This window comes from Ambystoma mexicanum, chromosome 9 (assembly GCF_040938575.1).
Source record: "Ambystoma mexicanum isolate Mex_15411 chromosome 9, UKY_AmexF1_1, whole genome shotgun sequence".
Lineage (NCBI taxonomy): Eukaryota > Metazoa > Chordata > Amphibia > Caudata > Ambystomatidae > Ambystoma > Ambystoma mexicanum.
In genome coordinates, this window is record NC_090931.1 from 994,810,849 (window position 1) to 994,831,888 (window position 21,040).

At 44.5% G+C, this 21,040-nt stretch overlaps 1 pseudogene; it reads right to left on the reverse strand.

Annotated features, from left to right (window-relative positions):
* Positions 1 to 21,040, reverse strand: part of LOC138487433 (dynein beta chain, ciliary-like) — a 350,938-nt pseudogene that overhangs the window by 46,030 nt on the left and 283,868 nt on the right.

Sequence of the window (21,040 nt, forward strand, 5' to 3'; positions counted from 1 at the left end):
GAAGGGGATAGAGCGTCTCGCCATCCTGTGTCCCGCTTCCACTCCCTGAAGACCCCATAACTGGTAATCCTCCAGCACTGGTCCACCAATAGGAACTGGATCCAAAAGCAATGGGTGTGCCTAGGCCACCTGGATGACAGATCACCAGGGACTAGCGGGTGAAACATCTTCAGGTTTCTCACATTTATCGTTGCATAAATATTGAGATGGACCACATAGATGATCAATGTTGAGAAAGGTAAATGGATGGGAAAGAACACATGGCATGGGGACATGGCATGGGGACGTGATATAATATGAGCGCAACAATGAGGAGATTGGAATGCATGGCAGGTGGTGCATTATTCATCTGACATTACCATTGAAAGAAGCATTAAGGTTACCAGAGAATGAAGGCAAAATTAGGAATTAATTCCACAACCTCCTGAATAGTGAATTCCAGAAATTTTGCAGCACAGCGACACATAGTAGGAACACATAGTAGGAATATCAAACATGCAAACAATATGTTTCTGTGCTGTTTCCACGTTTTGTTAGGCATTCTAAAGAAAAATGGGTGGGGGTGGGTCAGTGAGTCATGAACATAGATGGAGGCTGGCAAGGTAGGTTTCAATATCAGAGATTCACTTTTTGCAATACAGTCCATAGCATTTGAGCCAGCAGGAAAAATCAAAATTTGAAAGAGCTTTCTTGGATAGTGATTAAACATAATCATCGGTTTCACAAAGCTCATAACATTTATTTTGGAAGGAAATAGATGGTCAAAAGATAAATGAGGTTATCCCAACATGTGATTCCCAAAGATAATCAGTGATGTGAGGGTGAGAAAAGGGCAAGAATGTGCTCGATGTTAGAAAGCAGAGGTATCTCAACCGCTAGTCCCCGGGGATCTCTCAGGTGGCCAGGGCACAGCCATCGTCTTTAGATCCAGACCCTGGGGGTGGACCAGTGCAGGAGTATCACCTGGGCGAGGGTCTTTGGGAAGTGGGGGTGAGATAACCGATGGTGGGATGTGGTATTCACCAATGTTTTTTTCATCTACCCCATCCCATTTTTTATGATTAACTGAAGTCCCAACTCCCCCCCTTTTTACACAAACACTGGGCCGAGACTGAGGGTGACTGACAGTAACCTGACTGTCTCGCATCGTACTGGACATGTCCCATTAATCGGGTCAGGCTGTTAGGCTCACCTGGTGTCCACGGGGACGCCACCCAGCCAGTTGGTCGTTGGTGCCCTTCCCAATGATTCCCTGGTGTGGTCTCGGTGTCGATGGGATTCCGCCTGGTTGTCGGAATTGGTGGGCTCTCCCTCCTGCTCTCTGAGCAGGGGCGCGTTGTCTTTTGTGGGCGCGGGTGGTCCAGTTACTTCACTGACTGCCGCCCTTGTAGTGTCTTTCAGGTAGGTCTTATTGCGATTGATGGCGTCGTAATTCTTGCATGTCTTTTCTCTGTTCTAAATGTCTCTTTTTTTATCTCCCTAGGAGCGCGGAGTGTCCGCTTGGAGAACTGGATATGCTCGTTCTCACCGGGAGATGATGGCGTGCTATAGTGCTATGATGCGGTAAGGAGGCGCTTTGCGTAGCGCAGCAATGTCTTGTCCTCACTGACCTGTGCTTTTCTCTTTTCGTAGGTCGCTGTGAGTTCCCAGAACAGATGGAATTCCGGAGCTATGCCGGCCGAACAGCAACCAACCAGGTAAGTCTTTAAGCGCTTTGTGGTTGTAATGACTCCACTACCTCCTTTAATGATGTCTTTCCCCTTTTCTCAAGTCCTTCGATCCGGGCGGTGAACTCCACCAACAGAGCTGCCCAGGAGCTGCGAGCAGTGAAGGATGATGTATGCAGGTAAGATTCTGCTGCTAGCTAACGATGTTCTTGGTTTTTCTGCAGGTCAGAAAGCTGGACACGGTGAGCGTCACGTTGCTAGAAGCAAAGTAACGCGAAGCGTGTTGTCTTGTTCGGGTGTGGTTTAAATAGCCACTGTAAAGTAGTCCAGGTAAAGTAGTCCCTAGGCCACCACACCCAAAACACTAGACTGCATAGTTTGGTTATAGGAATCAAGCTATGTGGATGCATCCATGTTGGCTGAAAGCCTAAATAAAGTAGTTCCTCAAGCAGATGTCTTTCATTATTGATGAGCCTGGCGCCAAAGGCGCCAGGACTGGCCACAAGAGGGCCTGAGAAGTGGATGCCAGGCCTTATTAGTGATCCGAGCCCTGATTCCACCTGGCCAATGGGCTTGCCAGTGGGGATCAGGGCTGAGGGTCGTGACACAGGCAAAGTCAGGCACTTTACACTAAGTGCATATACCTAATACCAATTAGCTCTTCTCACACGAATAAAAGGCAACACCTAAATACACACTCTGAGCAAGGTGGAACACGAGTACGAGCATAACTTCTGGGATGAAGGCACACCTACTGGAGCAGAGCAACGGACCAAGGGACGAGAGCAGCGGGCTGAAAAAACCCAAGGGTTCCCTACTGGAAGTTGTTGCCTCTGACAGGCCACGAAAGACAAGTGGAGGAGGCTAGATCCCACAAGTGAAGACTGCATTGTGTTTCAAGGATGCCAGCTAACCTTCCGGGTGAATGGCAGAGTTGGGGAGGCAAGGCGAAGCCTGTGGTTCTAACATTCACGCGTGAATTGGAAAAAGCAAAAACAAGAAAGAGACGCACAGATCGTGTGAGTTGACAAGTGACCTGAGAGACCGGTTTGTGTTAAAGCAGATGAAGTAGCAACATTATATCACAAGTGAAGGCTGCATGCCTGTGGATGAGACAAGAAGAAAAGCAGACCTGTGAGAAAGGAAGAAAAGAAGTAGCCCACGCGAAAGTCTCTGTGAAAGGTACATTGTTTGAAGCAATAAAGCGAATGAACAGCAAAAGTGAAATAAGCAAGAGTAAACGTGAACTTTGAGTTGAAGTGGTCCTGTGCTGGTCTGTTAAGAGAGTCACACACATTTGAAAGTCTTCGACATCAGTAAGTGATCCAATCCCAATTAAGGGAGACCCGAAGTATAATAAGCTTGGGGAAGGGAGCCCCCTTGCAAGTTTGTGTTGAACTTTGACGTGAGTGGTCGGAGCCCGACAGAGGGGGCCCTACGTGAACTGTGTGGTGAAAGGTCTGAGCCCGACAGAAGGGGACCTTTGTGAACTTTGTGTTGAAGTATTATTTTTGGAAATCGAGAAAAGAGACTTTAACGTGGAAGGCCAGACGGGCCTCAGTCCACGGTTTGGAACTGGTTATAGTGTTGGAAACCGAGCCAGAGTGTGTCACCCTGCCTACAGGGACAGCCTTACTCCGTGAGGTCTAACGTAGGGAGGAGAGCTGGTTCAACTGCATTTATTCTTTGAACACTGATTTTTCCTTTGCATGCATTTCTCCTTTTTACACTTTTTGTATAAGATATAGGGCAGACATTAGGTTTTGATAGCATATGACATTTTGATATGACAGACTCCACTAGGACTGTTTTGTTTATCGTTTGATGGTCCAGACTACTCCCATATTAGTTATTGAACAAAGTAGGAGTTTCTCTAACCCCAACATTTTCAATAAAAGTCTTCAAATTGTATCTATTGTGTCAGTGCCATACTTGTGATACCATGCCTCCCCTACATCGGCCAACATGGATGGAATGGATATAGATGAAGAAACAGCAATAATACAATGTATGTTGCAACAGTGATTTTTTTCAGGCCATATGTTTGCCCCTTGTATGATTCTCTAGCTGTCAAGGAGTTTCCCCCTTCTCACCTGAGTCCGATCTTTGCTGGATTTCTTGGTCGATGACTTCTTGCGGACGGATCGGTTCTTGAATAAGGCTGCACGAGTCTCTTCCAACTCCAGCGTGCGTTCAAAGTTCCGGGATGCAACGATCCAGGAATCCGGGAAATTAAGAAGTGCACTACTCAGCACACGAGTCCAGGAAGTAAGAAAGAAAGGAGAGGGACTAGGAATGGAGTTAGTAGGGACAGAATCAGGGAAGCAATACCGCGAGCTACGGAGCACACGTCTGGTCGCTACTTCGCAATAGCATTGAGACGCGCGGAGCCACGGGTGCATGGTCTATTAATAGAACACGCTACGTCCAACGTGTAGAGCGAGGAAGGTGTTTCACGCTGGACGGCCATGTTGGGAGTACCAGGGAGTGCAAGCACCATTGAGACAAGAACCAGGAAGTCCAAAAGGGGCGCATTCTGTAGGTCATGACAGCATGCCACCTCTGAAGACCCGTTCCTCCAGGTTTGCCCGGGTGTATGAGGTGAAATTTTCTGAGCAGTCGAGGGGCCTTGAGTTTACAAAGTGGTTCCCAGGTTCTTTCACTAGGAGGATATCCCTTCCATTCAACCAGGTATTGAAGCTGACCCCGTTTATACCCTGAGTCGCATATTCAGGACACTTCATATTCCAGTTGGTTATCGGCCAGCAGAGGAGGGTGTCTGCAGGATTTCTGGGAGGATTGGATGTAGGGTTTTAATAAGGATGTGTGAAAAACTGGGTGAATTTTCTTCCAGGAGTCTGGTACTTTGATCCGGTATGAGACTGGATTTATAATTTCCTTGATGGGAAATGGAGCATAGTACCGAGGGCCAATTTGTTTGGCTGTAGATGTCGGGGTAGTCATTTCGAGGACAACCAGACTTGATCACCAATTGCATAAGAAGGCCCTGGTCTTCTTTTGGAATCTGCATACCTCTTAGTCTGTGTTCTGGCCTTCTCTCAGTTTTCTTTGGCCTCCTGGTGTACGTTGATGAGGGTTTCGATCCAGGAGTCGACAGTAGGTACCGGTGTGGGATGAGGGAGAACAGAGGGTAGAACCGATGGATGGAAACCTTGGCTAAAATAAAAGGGACTGGTTTAAGTGCTGAATGATCGGAATTGTTGTAGGCAAATTCAGCCACGGCTATCAGGAGCGACCAGTCATCCTGAACCTTGGTGGCGAAACATCGAAGATACTGTTCCAGGGTCTGATTAGCACGTTCTGTGGTCCCGTTGGTTTAGGGATGATAACCTGATGAGAGGGCGAGTTGGATTCCCAAAATGCGACAAAGGTGTTTCCAGAATTGTGAGACATATTGAGGTCCTCGATCAGATATGATCTTGGAAGGAAGTCCATGCAGATGGAATATGTGTTCCAGAAAGATTCCAGCAAGTTCGGACGAGGGGTGTAAAATGAGCCACATGAGTGAACAAGTCAATGGTAACCATGATGGTCGTGTATCCTCGGGAAGGCGGTAATTCCACAATGAAGTCTGTAGCAATGAATTCCCATGGCCTTGTTGGCATTTTAGGTTGCAGTAGAAGACCTGCCAGTCTCTTGTTATCATGTTTATTTTGACTACAGATAGCACAAGCTTGGATGAACTGCTGTACGTCGGTCTTCATTCCATGCCACCAAAACTGTCTTTATATGAGGCGGAGGGTGTTGGTTATGCCACGATGTCTGGAGTGAAGGGTATCATGACAGAGGTTTATTATTCTTTGTTGTAATTTCTGTGTGGGAATGACCAGTGCATTGTCTTTGAATAAATATCCTTCCTTGACTCTTAGATTCCATTGATTCTTCCTTGAAATATCCTTCCACACGATCCGAGGATTGGGTTTGCACTCTAATTTCTTCCAGGAGATTGACTGCTTGAGCTACAAAGATTGTGTGGGGAAACATCTAAGGATAGGCCCTATCTTCAGTAGTTACATAGTCAGGACGTCGATATGAGGCGTCAGCAATCAGGTTTTGTGATCCGGGAACATGAGTGATGTGGAACTGCTACTGGGCAAAGAAGTAGGCCCAACGCGCCTGACGACTTTTCCTACACTCCAATGGCTGTAGAATTTGAAGATTCCAATGGTCCATGTGGACCTGAACTGGATGTCTAGCACCCAGAAGTAGATGTCGCCATTCAGTGAAGGCTTGGCGGATGGCTAACAGTTCCTTTTCCAGGACAGTGCAGTGTGTCTCACTGGGAGTCAGGGTTCGTGAAAGGTAAGCAATGGGTTGTTCCAGTTTATCCTCAAATTCCTGCTTCAACACTGCTCCTATGCCGTAGTTAGAGGCTTCTGTTTCCACTAGGAATGGTCGATTTATGTCGGGTTGGGCTAAGATGGGGGCTTGCGTGAACTCTGCCTTTAAACGTTGGAATGCCTTATCTTGCGGTGTAGACCACATAAAGGGGGTGTCTTTCTTCAAGAGAACAATGATCGGCTGAACGATCTCGGAAAAGGTGGATATGAACTTCCGGTAGAAGTTGGCAAGCCCCAGGAAGGATTGAACTTGTTTCACAGACGTGGTAGCGGGCCATGCCAGTATGGCCTTTACCTTTGAAGGGTCCATACCAATTCCTTCTGAGCTAAGGATGAATCCTAGGTAGTGAACAGAAGTAACGTGAAACAAGCATTTTTCGGGTTTGGCTAAAAGTTTGTGTTCACAGAGTCGTTGTAATACTGCCTTTACATGTTCTTCATGCTTTAGAAGGTCCTTGGAAAAGATCATTATGTCGTCCAGATAGACAATGACGAAGAGGAATAGCATGTCAGAGAACACCCTATCCATGAAACGTTCAAAAACTGCGGTGGAATTAGCTAGTCCAAAGGGCATGACTAGATATTCATAGTGACCAAAGGGTGCTTCTAAAGGCTGTTTTCCATTCGTCTCCTTCCCGGACACAGATCAAATGGTAGGCACCCCGGAGATCCAACTTCGTGAATATTACGGCGCCTCTCACAGCTTCCAGGGTATCCGAGATCAAGGGCAATGGGTACCAGTCTTTGAGGGTGCATTGAATTAAGCTGCGATAGTCGAGGCAAGGTCTGAGTTCCTTGGTGTCCTTCTTGGGAACAAAGAACAACGAAGCACCCGCTGGAGATTTTGAAGGTTTTAAGGTGCCATTTTCAAGGTTGGTATCCAAGTATTCTCGGAGGGCCTTTTTCTCAGGTTCGGAAAGGATAAACATTCTGCCGAAGGGAATCACTGCTGAGGGATCTGTATCTATGGCACAGTCTTCAGGTCTGTTAGGGGTTAAGGCCTGGACTATGGCAGTTGAAAATACATCAGCATATCCCTGATAGGCCTCAGGGACTTGTATGATATTGGAAACCATGAGTGGTGTTTGCTGGTCTCTTGGTGGTTCTTTAGGGGGTGTCAAGGAGGGATCCAGGAATAGACAGTGAGTCATACAAAACTCTGAGCCTAGTAATAGTGATCCTGCTGTCCAATTGACATACGGATTGTGCTTCTGTAACCAGGGCATACCCAATACCATGGGGTAATGAGCTGACTTAATGATGTTGAATCTAATCCACTCTTGGTAATGGTTTATAGAAAGCTGGATCTCTTTAGTCTGCAGGCTTATGGGCCCTGAAGTGAGGGGTCTTCCATCGATTGCTTCCACTGGCTGCATAGTGCTTCGTGTCTCGTATGGAATGTGATGACTTACAACCCAATCTTGATCAATGAATATTCCCATAGCTCCGCAGTCTGCCAAAGCCAAAATGGAATAGGTCTTATTCTTGGAGGGCGATAGGAAGGCCTGCAGTATCACCAAATTATTTTGTCCAGGAGAGTTCAAGGATGGAATTGGTGTGGAGAAAACATCTCTCTCCCGAAGCTCTGCTCCATCTAGGATCGGGAGCTGGCATTTCCCGAATGCCAAGGAGGGGCTAGAGGACATTCCCTAGCCAAGTGTTTATCTGAGGCACAATACATGCACAACCCCGTATGTCATGATGCCTACCTCCAAGGTGCCAGACAAGACCCAGCTACCCCAGAGGCAGACATCATGTCTTCAAGGGAAGTCACAACAGCCTCAAGTAGGGGCTCTTTGGACTCAGACCTGGCGCCTTTGGCGCCAGGCTCATATCGGGCCACAGTCCTGGCGCCATAGGCGCCAGGCTCATAAAAGGGGACTTTGTGTTAAATGTGTTTAGTGTTAACTTACCTGATGCAGACCATGCTGCAACATCCAGGCCTTCTGAGGCCTGAATGGGACTACTTTATCTTTGGAACTACTTAACCACACGGGTGTGGTCAGGGGAGGAATACATACCTGAGAGGAAGGATACATACCTGGAACTACTTTGAAGGCTATTTAAGCCACGCCCAAGTAGCAACTCACGCTTCACGTTGTTCTGCATCTAGCAGCTGGACGCTCACTGTATTTGCTCCTGCATTATGTCTTCTGCCACTCCTGCCAGCATCCTGGAACACCTGCAAAGAGAGAAGAGAAGAGAAAAGGGTAAAGAAGAGTCCTTACCTGCTAAATCCGCATTCCGGAGACATCTCGCCGACGGTCCTGAACAGGAAGACATCCATTTAAAAGCACATTGCATCGATCGCTGCAGCGCCGCATCTCACTCACCTGTACAAGGTACCACCACGTTCTACGGCGACATCTGGACTCGCAGCCACATCACCGCGCCTAGGGAGAAAAAGACAAGAATAAATGTGAGAGGGGAAAGAAAACAAGGAAACCTTAATTTCCATTACAAAGCTTACGTGTTGGGTTATTCCAACTTCATTTCGGGTCAGTGCCGCATCCTTGCATTTCCAGACCCCGGCCCCTAAGGGGAAAAAGAGGCATCAGCGTTAGTGGGCGCATGAAAAGACTTTACCCAACGCCCATTAAAGACTTACCTGATTTCTTCTGGATTGATCTTTGTTTCGGGTCGGTGCCGCATCCAGGCATTTCCGGACCCCTGTCCCTATGGGGAAAAAAGACATCAGCGTTAGTGGGCGCATGAAAAGACATTACCCAAACGCCCATTAAAGACTTACCTGATTTCTTCTGTATTGAGCTTTGTTTAGGGTCGGTGCCGCATCCAGGCATTTCCGGACCTCGGCCCCTATGGGGAAAAAAGACATCAGCGTTAGTGAGCGCATTGATACAAGGACACTGAGCGAACTCTCATCAAGCTCACCAGAGTCTCATTCTTCGGTTCCACAGCTCTTCTCTGAATAGTTTCCGCACCTGAAAAAGAGACAACGAACAATTATTATTGCGGAATCATACTCATTAACAGAATCCTTACGGTACTATACCGGGAAAACAAAACTTGAACCCTCTACAATCAAAATCCCAGTGAAGTAACTGGATACAACACGCCCCTGCATGAGAAGCAGGATGCAGAGCTCAACCTTTCAAACCCTAAGGTGAGACTTCACGTGGGGGTCGAAGAGGGTTTCGTAGAGGGGTGAGAAGGGAGCGGGAGGCTTATACTTTCTCCCGCAGATTGTTAATATTCCCTTTTCACATACAAAAAGATATTCCTGCGAGCCAGACAAGCCAGATTCGAAGGTCCGGTCCAGTCCATCTTCCGGGTCCTGCGCTTCACCATAGAAGAAGCAACAACACTCCAAACCAGACCTGCGCCTCCGTGGGAGTCAGGTGAGCGTAACACAGTATGAATCCTTCTCATCCTTTCTTGCGGGGATATAGGTCCACTGAATGCTCCTATCTGCATGGGTTCTGATTCAGTGACTGAGCCTGGGTTTGCGTCCGTCTTGGTGGTGCTCTCAAAGGACACTTTCAGAGGATTTCCTCTGAATTTCTTCTTCTCTGTCTTCCTTTCCTGGATACGAAAGTCTATTTGCATGGCAAGGTCCATTAGTGCCTGGAATGAGTTTGGGCAAGCCACTCTGGCCAACTCATCCTTAATCTCCTCATTCAGTCCTCTCCTGAAAAGGGTAAAACTCGCCTCAGGGAACCAATCAGCTTCCTTGGTTAATTGCTTAAATCGGGTTACAAAGGTGAGCATATCCTGGGATCCCTGCTGAAAGTCTAACAGGCGTTCCTGGGCACTATAGACCTGCTCTGGGCGGTCAAACATGGTTTTAAGGGCCTGTATGAACCCATCATAGTCATCTAGGAGAGCATTGTTGGAAATAACGAGGGGCGTAGCGCAGGTTAAGGCATTTCCTGAAAGGTGAGAAATTGTGAAACCCACCTTGGCCCTGGGAGTCGAAAAGTAGTAGGGCTTAAAAGTAAAGTGGACCAAACATGAATCCAGGAATCCACAAAGGGTTTTTGCCGACCCATCGTATTTGTCAACTATGCCGCCCAGCAACACACTTTCTTTTGTGGCAGAATCATGGGATAGAACTAATTGTTTGAGTGCAGTGTTTTCCGCCTTTAGATTCTGTACCTCAAATGTTAGTTCTTGCATGCCACGCATCAGGTCCTGAACGGCCGCTTCCATGTCCATATCGAGTTTGGTCGGGTGGCGTCTCAAACTGTCAAGGAGTTCCCCCCTTCTCACCTGAGTCCGATCTTTGCTGGATTTCTTGGTCGATGCTTTCTTGCGGACGGATTGGGTCTTGAATAAGGCTGCACAAGTCTCTTCCAACACCAGCGTGTGTTCAAAGTTCTGGGATGCAATGATCAAGGAATCCGGGAAATTAAGAAAGTGCACTACTCAGCACACGAGTCAAGGAAGTAAGAAAGAAAGGAGAGGGACTAGGAATGGAGTTAGAGACAGAATCAGGGAAGCAATACCGCGAGCTACGGAGCACACGTCTGGTCACTACTTCGCAATAGCATTGAGACTCGCGGAGCCGCGGTGGGCGTGGTCTATTAATAGAACACGCTACGTCCAACTTGTAGAGCGAGGAAGGTGTTTCACGCTGGACGGCCATGTTGGGAGTACCAGGGAGTGCAAGCCACGTTGAGACAAGGACCAGGAAGTCCAAAAGGGGTGCGTTCTGTTGGTCATGACACTAGCAGACTGATCCTCTGCAACAGTTCCACTTTAGACATCACAAAGGACGTCTATGTAAAACATGCAGTGCTCCCCTTGCAAGAGATTATAGGAACCATTTAATTAATCCCTGTTTGTTCCTGAAATGTCTTGCTGAGCTGTATTGAGATGTAACCAGACACCTTTCAGTTTACTCTGCAAACTGTGTTGCCATACAGTCGGAAAGCCATAATACTAATAGATCACTGAACCAATTTACAATACTAATTATTTAAGTACAATGTATGCTATGTATACAATGCATGCAATGACACATTGAACCTGTAGTAAAGGAATTGGTCTATTAATATAGGCTATACATTACAAGGGCAACTATTACCTTGGCAAACCTCCTTAGTTCCATGTCCATTTGTTCAACATTGATTTCCTTCCATTGAGTTTTCATCCAGTCCTTAATGCTTGTCTAAAAAAAGGAACACAGACTAATCAAGGATTTATGACTAAGGCTGTGAAGGCTGGTAAAAAAACGAATTTACATAATTTTGTAAAGCCCCCATTTAAAACTATACATTTCACAAAAGGAAAAGATTTACAAATGAAATAGTAAAACTTTCATAAATGCAATATCATCAGTGCATAAGCATTGATCCAGTGCATACCATTTAAAAACATGAATGTGGAAATAATGATATAACCTATAAGTAAGTTTAATAATGAATAATTATTAAAGTGACACTTTTTGCGGTCATTTTGGTAAAACATAGCACGGTGTGGCATAGAATATATCAATCATTTTCATGGTTTTCCCTCAAACGCATACTGTTTTCCACATAATACTCTTAGCAAACCATACGTAGTTCCCATGCACAGGAGGTATTTGTAGTGACAAGTATATATTGTGTCATCCTTTATGTTAATTTCTAAAAGTTATCTATTGGCTAGAATACAATATAAATTGTTTCAATTGCTAATATGGTCCTGGTCATTTCAATATTGCTAATATGACCTGTTTCTATCTGTTAGGTATTTTACCTAGATTCATGAATGCCTGTATTGCAATAATGACATAGAAGCTTAGTTCAAAGGAATCTCTATCTGGGGAGGAGAAGTTGCTAGATGTTTCAATAAACCTCTATCCTACGAATAGACCACTGACCTGCTGCCTAATCTGCATTTTCCCCAACTCTAGATTTACAGGAAAGCAAGCATTTCCCCGGCTCTTATTAACATAAACATGAAGTGGCTCATTATGAATCCAGAAGATGTCTGGCCCAGATGACTGCATGTAACAATCTGAGGGCCAGGACACCAATAAGGCATTAACACTCTACTGGCTGTTAAATGTTCAGATTTTGAGAAATGCTGCATAAAGTGCATTAGAAATTCTACATTGTATGGTTTGGTATTCTTGGTATTCCCAGAAAATGACCCCATCTCTGATTGAAAAGGCATATGGTCATAAGCAGATCAGTAAATCTATGGAATACATCAGAATTTCAAACATTTGACTATTTTATGGAGAAATGTCCCAGGTCTAATAACCCACCACACCACAACAATCCAACCCAAAAATTTGGGACAGGAAAAAGGGTATTTTAAATCTGAGTATTCTGCTTTATTTAAAATAATAAATCAATACATTAAAAGTTGTCCCCTAACTTTCAAATGTGGTGAGGTCATCCACAATACTCTCCATAAATATAAGAAGCTTGTCTACAGAAATGAAACATAATCTGCAGACTCTTATATTGCTCAAGTTTACATTCACAAAACTCACCCCCTTGGCTGACTCATACCCTGACACAGCCCTTTCCATGCTCCACTCTGCTATATCTGATACTCTCAATGTTCTTACGCCCCTGTCATGAGGATCCGCTTGAAACCCAAAGCCAAGTGCAACTCTTGGTACGACTCAGACCTTGTCACCCTTAAACGCAAGTGCAGCATGGCTGAGAGGAAATGGCGTGCTTTCAGTACATCCTCTGACAAACTGACCTGCTGCCTGCTCTAAAGGCAATACCGGCTCACTGTCCTCACCAAGAAGAGAACTCACATCCAAGCCCATGTGTCTGCGGCATCTAACAACTCGATCGTACTCTTTAAAATCTGCAAAGAGCTGGCCAATCCTGCTGCAGTCTCTACCTCTCCTGTTCCCCCCCAGGCCCTTTGGACGGCTATGGCTTCTCATTTCATCTCTAAAACTCAGGACATTCTGTCCTCTCTCTCCTCCTCTTCTCCCCCTTCTACACCCCTCTCTTCCTCTGGCCCTTCTTCGGCCACCTCTCCTCTTTCCTTCACTGCCTTTCCCCTGTTCTCCACTGACAACGTTTCTAGAAAAGTCTGATCTATGAAAGTCTCGTCAAAACAGGTTGACCCCTGTTCCTCTAAAAACCGTCAAGGACCACATTGACACCCTGGCTCCTGCTCTGGCTGATATCTGCAACCATTCCTTCACCACTGGAGTCTTCCCCTCACCTCTGAAGCACTCCCTTGTCACCCTCTTCTTAAGAAACCCACTGCTGACCCCTCCTGCCCTGCTAGCTACTGCCCAATCTCCATCACTCCTTTCCTGGGCAAACTCCTGGAAAAGCTGACCATCTCCCAGCAAAATCTTCACCATGAATCTGTTGGTTGTCTCCATGACCATCAGTCTTGCTTCAGAGCTGCCATAAGCACGGAAACTGCTCTCCTGAGTATCCATGAAGACCTGCTCTCCAATCTGAATAACCTGGATATCACTGATCAGGCCCTGGCTTGGCTGACCTGCTTCCTCTCCGATCGACCCCCCCCAGGTCCAACTTGAGTCTTTCCTCTCCTCTATCTCTATCTCTGCCTTTGGTGTTCCGCAGGGGTCTATCTTCTCTCCTTGGCTGTTCAACCGATACCTGGTACTCCTTGCCCAGTGCATCGCCGCTCTCTGCCCCAACTTTAAGTGCTATGCGGATGACACTCAACTTGTTTTCAGGCTCCCTTTCTCCACCTCTTCTCCTTCTCTCATCTCTGACTGTCTGTCCACCATCCAGGAGTGGTGTGTCGCCAATGATCTCTGCCTTAATGCCAATAAGAATGAGATTCTCCTCATCGGCACACCCGCTCCCTCCTTTCCTGTCACCCTCTGGCCGACCTCTCTTGGCCCTCTTCCTGTTCCCACCTGTGAGGCTAAAAGCCTTGGGGTCATCTTCGACTCCACACTTTCCTTCTCTCCTCACATCTCTGACGTCTCTAAGAAGTCACAATACCAGTTCCACGTCCTCCGAGGTATTCTTCCTTTCTTCTCCGTCCCCCAGAAGCTCACTCGGTGGTCGATCTCTTTCTTCTGCTGGGGCCTTCCTCTGTAAAAGCCTCCCTGCCTCTTTGAAACTTGAGGAGAACCATTTCCGGTTCCGGAAGCACCTCAAGACATTCCACTTTGCTTCTGCTTTCTCTCCTCGTCTCCGCTGTTGATCTCCTGGCTCAATCTGAAATTGCACTGGTTACCTGGATACCCTCTGATTGATTGTGGGCCCAGGTCCCCTCCTGGCCAGTTGCACACCTGCACTGCCCCCTGGCAACCCTTGCTCTCGGGGACTGTTTCTGTATCCCTACAGCCCCTACCAGCACTTGCCCCTTATGTCTGCACTTACACTTGCACTTGTCACCAGCTGGCCGCAATTTTATCCATTGCATTTATTGTATTTATGTTTTACTGCTATCCTATGCACTGCACTGCCCTCCCCACACTTTTCCCCTTCCTCCTCCCCTGTACTTCCGTGATCTCAATGTCACCTGGCCTAGTAGGATTGCTGTCTCTGTCTTCCCTTTGTTTGCCCTCCCTTGCCTCGTTGCGCCTTGAAACACTTGTGTATAGGCGTGTTATAAATGCCATATCATACGATATCATATCATAACCATACACATTCCATACAAAATTATACACACCTCTCCAAGATAACCACACAAATTGTCATTGGACATCGAGTTCATAAAATTTAAGAAATTCAAACCCATTTAGAATACACTTACAGCAATACAATTCACTTAGTTTACTCTGAAACCATTGACAAGTGTTGGAAACAGGCAACCATATTTACATAGAATTGATTTAAATTAAAATCTTGGACACTATTGGTTTCTTTTGGACATGGTGTGAGGGTTCAGTAATGTGAGACTCCTGACTGTGTTTAGTTTTCTCAAGATTCAACATTTTATTTTACACACAATTATAAAATATACCCTAACTAAACCTACTCTACCAAGGGATTCCCTACCTAGTCTAGGATATAAAGGAACATCTCCTAGCATTCATGAAACTAACCCTCAGACTAAACAACATAAACATTCAAAGCAACATAAACACAACAAAAATATAAGGTTACCAAACAACCAGTGTCTTGGATGACTTCTACTGGTCCTGGGCAGATCATGCCCCCCCAGGAATGTCCCAAAGTCAATTTCTTCCAAGGAAAAGGAAGTCTTAAACATAGTCTTGAAAAATTCCAAAGAAACCATGATGAAAATATGTTCTTCTCCAGAAAGAAGATAATGGAACCAATGGGGATTCCTGGATGACTTCCAGGAAAGAATGGGTACATTTGAATACATAAGTACTAGTTCTATTTACATCAACTCCTCTGCGTTCAATTTCTGCAGCATTTTTATACACAGTTTGTAAGGATTGTTTCTGCTTAAGGTTTGCTCTCTCTTCAGCAACGTTTCTTCTACTATTGAAACTGTGCGAGCAGGCTCCCTCGCCCCAAAGTTAACTTCTGCTTCTACTTCTTTCAACTGTTACAGTTCTGACAAGAATGTTGACCACCAGAGTTATACTGTTGATACTACAACTTCTAATGTTAGGCAACTTCAACTTAAGGCAACTTCAACAAGACTTCTCCGACCTCTACATGTTGGCAAGGCACTCTTCTCTCTTGTATGGAAAAAAAGGGCAGCCTCTTTGCCTTTCCTTCTGTCTTGCAGCTACCATACAATCTGCTTCTAGCTTCCAGACTATTTCTTCTCCACTCAAACAGATTTTAAATCAGCTTATTTTAACAAGTACCCAGCTTCCTTCTGCAGCTTCATGTACACCCTTTCCTCCAGTAGTTTCCCCGAAGCTGCTGTGGCACACTTTTAGCTTTGGATAACCTTGTCACCTTGAATTTAGAGGACTCTTACGTAACAACAACTTTAACAACTTCAGAATAATGGTGTATAGTTCTGAAATAAGTGGGATTCACTTTCACAGAATGTACTCTGTTGGCTTGGGTAATGCTTGTTTTTCATTCTGCTTCAGCCACGTATACAACTTCTACTTCAGTGCTCAATATGTTACAAGATGTGGGTTTCTTAATGGAAATGAAATTAGGCACACACAATTTAGTTTTAATCTTGAACTGCCACTTTAGAAAGATGTGCGTTCCCACCTTTTGGTCAGCTTTCAGCTTCGAAGGTATCAGGAAACAGTGTATCATGCATGACCGCTTTAAACTGTGCTAGTCAAGTTTCAAGAAAGTCATTTCTGCTTCAATGAGTTTACCGGCAACATTCTCCTCGTTAATGGGAGCCACGTGACCGCTCAGCAACAAGTTATATCTAACAATGGGGAAAAGAGATGCTTTCATCACATGAACATAGATGTATAGACAAGTGCGAATAAAGCTGGATACAGTTACCGGTAAGGTATTTCTGTTGGTTTGGAGTACGGAGCTTCCCTTTTCCGGCTCGACAATTAGAACAATTTGCGCCATGGAACACTTGTGTATAGGTGCACAATAAATAACCAATAAATCAAAGGACTGTGGGCTGCTTCTGCTTCCCGGCTTGGTTTCTTCTCCTGCTACTGCTACAGGCACTCTTGGGACCCACACCCCTTTGCTGCACGGTTGCCTCCGATCTGGCCTAAGTAAGGGAGTGTTTTCCACTCTCCAGCTTCCCTCGGCTTGCTTTAGCACACAGGCCATGGGAGAATGCATGACTTCAGCTCTGCATTCACAGAGATTAGGCACACCTGGCAAGACTGCATGTTTCTTCAAGTCTCTTCCCATGCTGCCACATCCAAACAGGGTTTATGAGCACATGACCAACTCAGAGCTTGCCGGGGAAGTATACCCTTCCTATACTCTGGCGTCCCTTCTGTGGTCACACTTCCTTGTGAACTTCCATTCTCGTACTTTGCCTCTTCTGCTTCTGCTACTGCTGACCTTCCAGCTCCTGCTCCTTCTTTTTACTGCTCTTCCTTGCTGCAGCCTTTTATGCCCCTCAGATGGGTTAATTGGTTTCAGATACATGCCATTAGGATTAATAGCCTGACCTTGCCAAAAGCTATTAGGCTTGCCTGCCTGACATTCACTCCTGCATGCCTCTTTATCCCTCTTCTTCTTCACAGTCCTTGAGGGTTTCTGGGACATGCAGTCCACTTTAGACAAATTCAGTTTATATACTTCTTTAAAAGGTTTAAAGATGGATTTTCCTCCCTTGTTATATTTAAAAGAGGAGCTATGAGATGTAACCCTTTGAGAGACAGAAGGGGCAGGAGGAAAAAACACATGTTCACTGTTCCTGTTAGCATACCTTTGGCATTGTGGAGGACATGGGAAATTAGGGGTATAAAAGAATGGTTCTGAAGAGGTATTATGTTTGGGCATTTTAATCCTAAATTTTACTGATTTAATTTAGACTGACAGTCATCAGAATGGCAAGATGCTATAATCTCCCCTGGAATGATTTTACCATCATTAAAGGAGTAGTAAGTAACATGTCTTACCCTGTAAAATCTCCCACCTCCGTGGGGCTGGTCTCCACCAAGGTGATCCTGCTGCAGTGCACCACCCCGAGAATTGGCATCAGGAAGCGTCTGCCCTCTCCTGGCCACCTGGGAGGAGACTCTAGGTAGGGCATTAGTGATGGATCCGCAGGATTCTCCACAATAGATAAAAGAATATTTGGTAGGGTTAAGTTTGATACTTATCTCACAGCTTGGGTTCAGGGAAGAAGCTTTTATTTCGGGAATCAAAACATCTTGATGGATTAGAGCATCACACAAACATCAGATTATATAAATCAAATATAAAAATAATCACTTCATTTTAATTGGAATTAGGAGTGCACTGAAGGCAGACGCCTTCTATTTCTGTGCAATGCTATTTCGAAAAATCCCAGTGGTTATTTAAGTTGACATTTTGTTGGGAAATAAGAAGGGATCCAGTCTTGCTCGTATTCCACTTTAAGGGGTAGAAAACCGTATGAATCATTTTTTCTTTTATGTGAACTATGATTTTTGGAGGTCAAGAGCTTTATCAATCCATGTAGATTTGAGAGTCAAGTTTCACACCATGCTCATGAATCAAGATATAAATTGCTCTGTGAAAACTCAGTGAATTAATTAATTAGTCACTTACACTTAAGAACATGCCCTGCACAATTATAGATTGTAGGGTATTACATTTTAATTATACTTCTTCAAGATTTCATTTACAGGCCAAATTCTGATTTTGTGACATAGCTTGTAAAAAAGGTTCCCCCAGAATAATTTCAATTGCAATATGGGATTTGATGTATTCTTGGGGCATATATCTATATGCACTGGTTTATTGAATTTTTCAGTTTGTCTTTTCAAGGCCAGGTAAAGGTAGGGATATCAACAGCTCTAGGCAACTCCACCATGTAAGCTCTTCATGCTAAAACATTCACTGTATCTTCTATCTTGTATTTTAATGCTATTTACTCTGCTTCTCTTCTTGATCTGGCAACTTATTAAGGGGTACACTTATATCACACAATCAACGTTATTAGATATGTGCCTCCCCCACCCCCCACCGCTGGCACTTGTGTCTGCAAAAATATACATTAAAATGTGGCAATTTTGTTGTTGTCTGTGTTTAATTTTTACTGGTTCCAACTGACTGTAGCTAATAGGGAAATCTCTTTAAAAGAAGATTGAGTGAAAGCAGAGTACTTTTCCAAAGAGAAGGACCTGATTACCTAAGAGGGTATTGGAGCAGCTGCACAGAGTGGAGGCAGAGTGTGCAAGATGGAACTGCCTATGGTCAATCAGTGTCCTTACCAGCCCTAGGCCTTTGAAGGACTGAATAAATGTGAGTACCTAAACCCCAGGATTATGTAGACATTGTGCCTATGAATTAATTAAATCCCAGATAGCATTTAAACGTATTCTGGGAGCTCTGTTTAAAAGCTATAGTAGTGCATGTGAGAATATAGTGCAAGGGTTATGTGCTGTGTGTTTTATAATAAAATCAAACTCTAGACAGCTTAATAGTAGTATATTTCTCTTGCAATTTGGGATCTCTGGAAGCTTTGGACATCTTAAATTGAACATTGAACACCAAAACCTATGATTGATGTCTTCCATAATAAATACAGTAATTCAAATATTTTCTTTAATTTACACATTTAACTTGGGTCCTGCTATGAGGTGAACCTAATTCTTTGAAAGTAGAGAGTGAGTTAGGCTCAACGTTACCAGTATTCCAAAAGCAACACAAATACAGAGAAACCAGAGTTTTGACAGTTGTTTGCAACAAATCCCACATCACAGAGGCAGACAAGCAGGGTCTGTCCCCAAGCTAGGAGCCAATAGTTTGTCATATAACTGGCCTCATCACGGGTTGGGTGGTAACTGCCCAATGCTAATAGTGCTACCGCAACTAGGTCTGGTGCAATTTGTGCCGGATAACGAGTTGCGGGGGGCAGTAAATCCCCATTGGGTCCGAGCTGGAGGTAAGAATAAAATGTACCGCCCAATTTGTGATTGGGCCAGCCTTTAAATGCAGCAGTAATACCGTTACTGCCACATTTAAGGGCTCAGGCCCCACTGGTGATGAGGCCCATAGTGTCAACATTTTAAATTAATTGAAATCAGTCCAAGTATTAAGAATCACATTTGTTGTGTATTTGCAGTAGATTCTTTTGCTTTACATTCGATTCTAATAACTGCTTCACCATTTGATTTTTGGGTGGTAAGTGGGTTTAAAATCTTAATTCTCTGCTGTAGATTGTTTGATTCAATTCTCTGTGAATCCATCAATATTAAGCATTGTGCCTATATTTAGAGAAAAGCAAATAGCTTACATTGCTTTAAATTAAAGTGGTGGGGAAGAAAAACATGAGTATTTGGATGACATCTTATTTGATCAAATAGATTGTTATTGCAAACCAGATTTTCTCGTCTCAAAGTGAGGGTTGTATTGTTTTATGCTACCATTATTAAATGAAGGGTTTTAAGAGATGAGAACATTTAAAACTCAATGGTTATATTTGTTATTCGCAATGATATTTGTTAGGTATATTTTACTTTTTATGTGACATCCCCTTCACATGTGAGTCCCCCAGCACTTTTTGCTGGACTACTGCATTGGTTGTCAGTTCTCCACAGTATGGTGAAGTTGGCTATACAGGGGTAATTGTCAAGTGTATTTTGAGTATTGATTTGACACTACATGGTGGTATAAACAGGGGATGTTAACAAGATAAAGCAGATTATGATGGCAAGCATGCATGCAAGAAGATTACAGAGTGAGAATGTGATTTCAGTTCTAATTTTTTGAAACTGCATACCCTTTCCGAGAATTGGTAGCGATATTCTTGTGATGAATTCTACTCACAGCTACATTCTTGTATCCATGTTTTAGCTGACTACAAAACTTAGAGCAACTTTGAAGAAAACAAAAGCAAAATGATTCATTCAAGAGCTCAGAAAAATTAAACAGGGACATATGAAATTAGGAAAAATATGGGGGAACGGTATAAAAAACAAATAAGAATTGAAAAGTCACTATTACGACAATTACATCAGGCTAATAATTTGCAAAAATAAATGTTTAGGATCATTGAAGAACATAATACACCCCAGCAACATCAACAGATACTAGTCCTTAACAAATTTCATGTGATCAACTTCTATCAAAAGTGTCAGATTTGCAATAAACCTCCCTTCCTTCCTCCTCACCTTTATCGTCTAGGTCGTCTTCTTGTGGTGCTGTCTTTCTTCGTCTGCGTATTTCCTTGGTTTTCTTCTTATCGTGTAAATAAGGTCGGTCTCTGCTGGAAGCCACGCCGTCGGGAGGTAAACCCCCAACCGCGGGGCTCCCCGGGAGACCGTCCTCCAACAGGGAAAAAGCCTCCTGGCTGAAAAAACCCTGTATTGGATCCTTATGGATGTTTCACAAGAATGGCTTCGTTCAAGGTACGTAGTCCACACGAGGAGGATGAGAGTGTGAGAGAGAGACGGAGTAGCTTGGAGATGCAATGGAGAAAGGAAACAAAACAGGTAAGGAATACGGAACAGCAGAGCGGAGGGAGACAAGGTAATGGAGAGCGGAGAAGCCGGAGCTGCAGAATGTGCCTCATGCG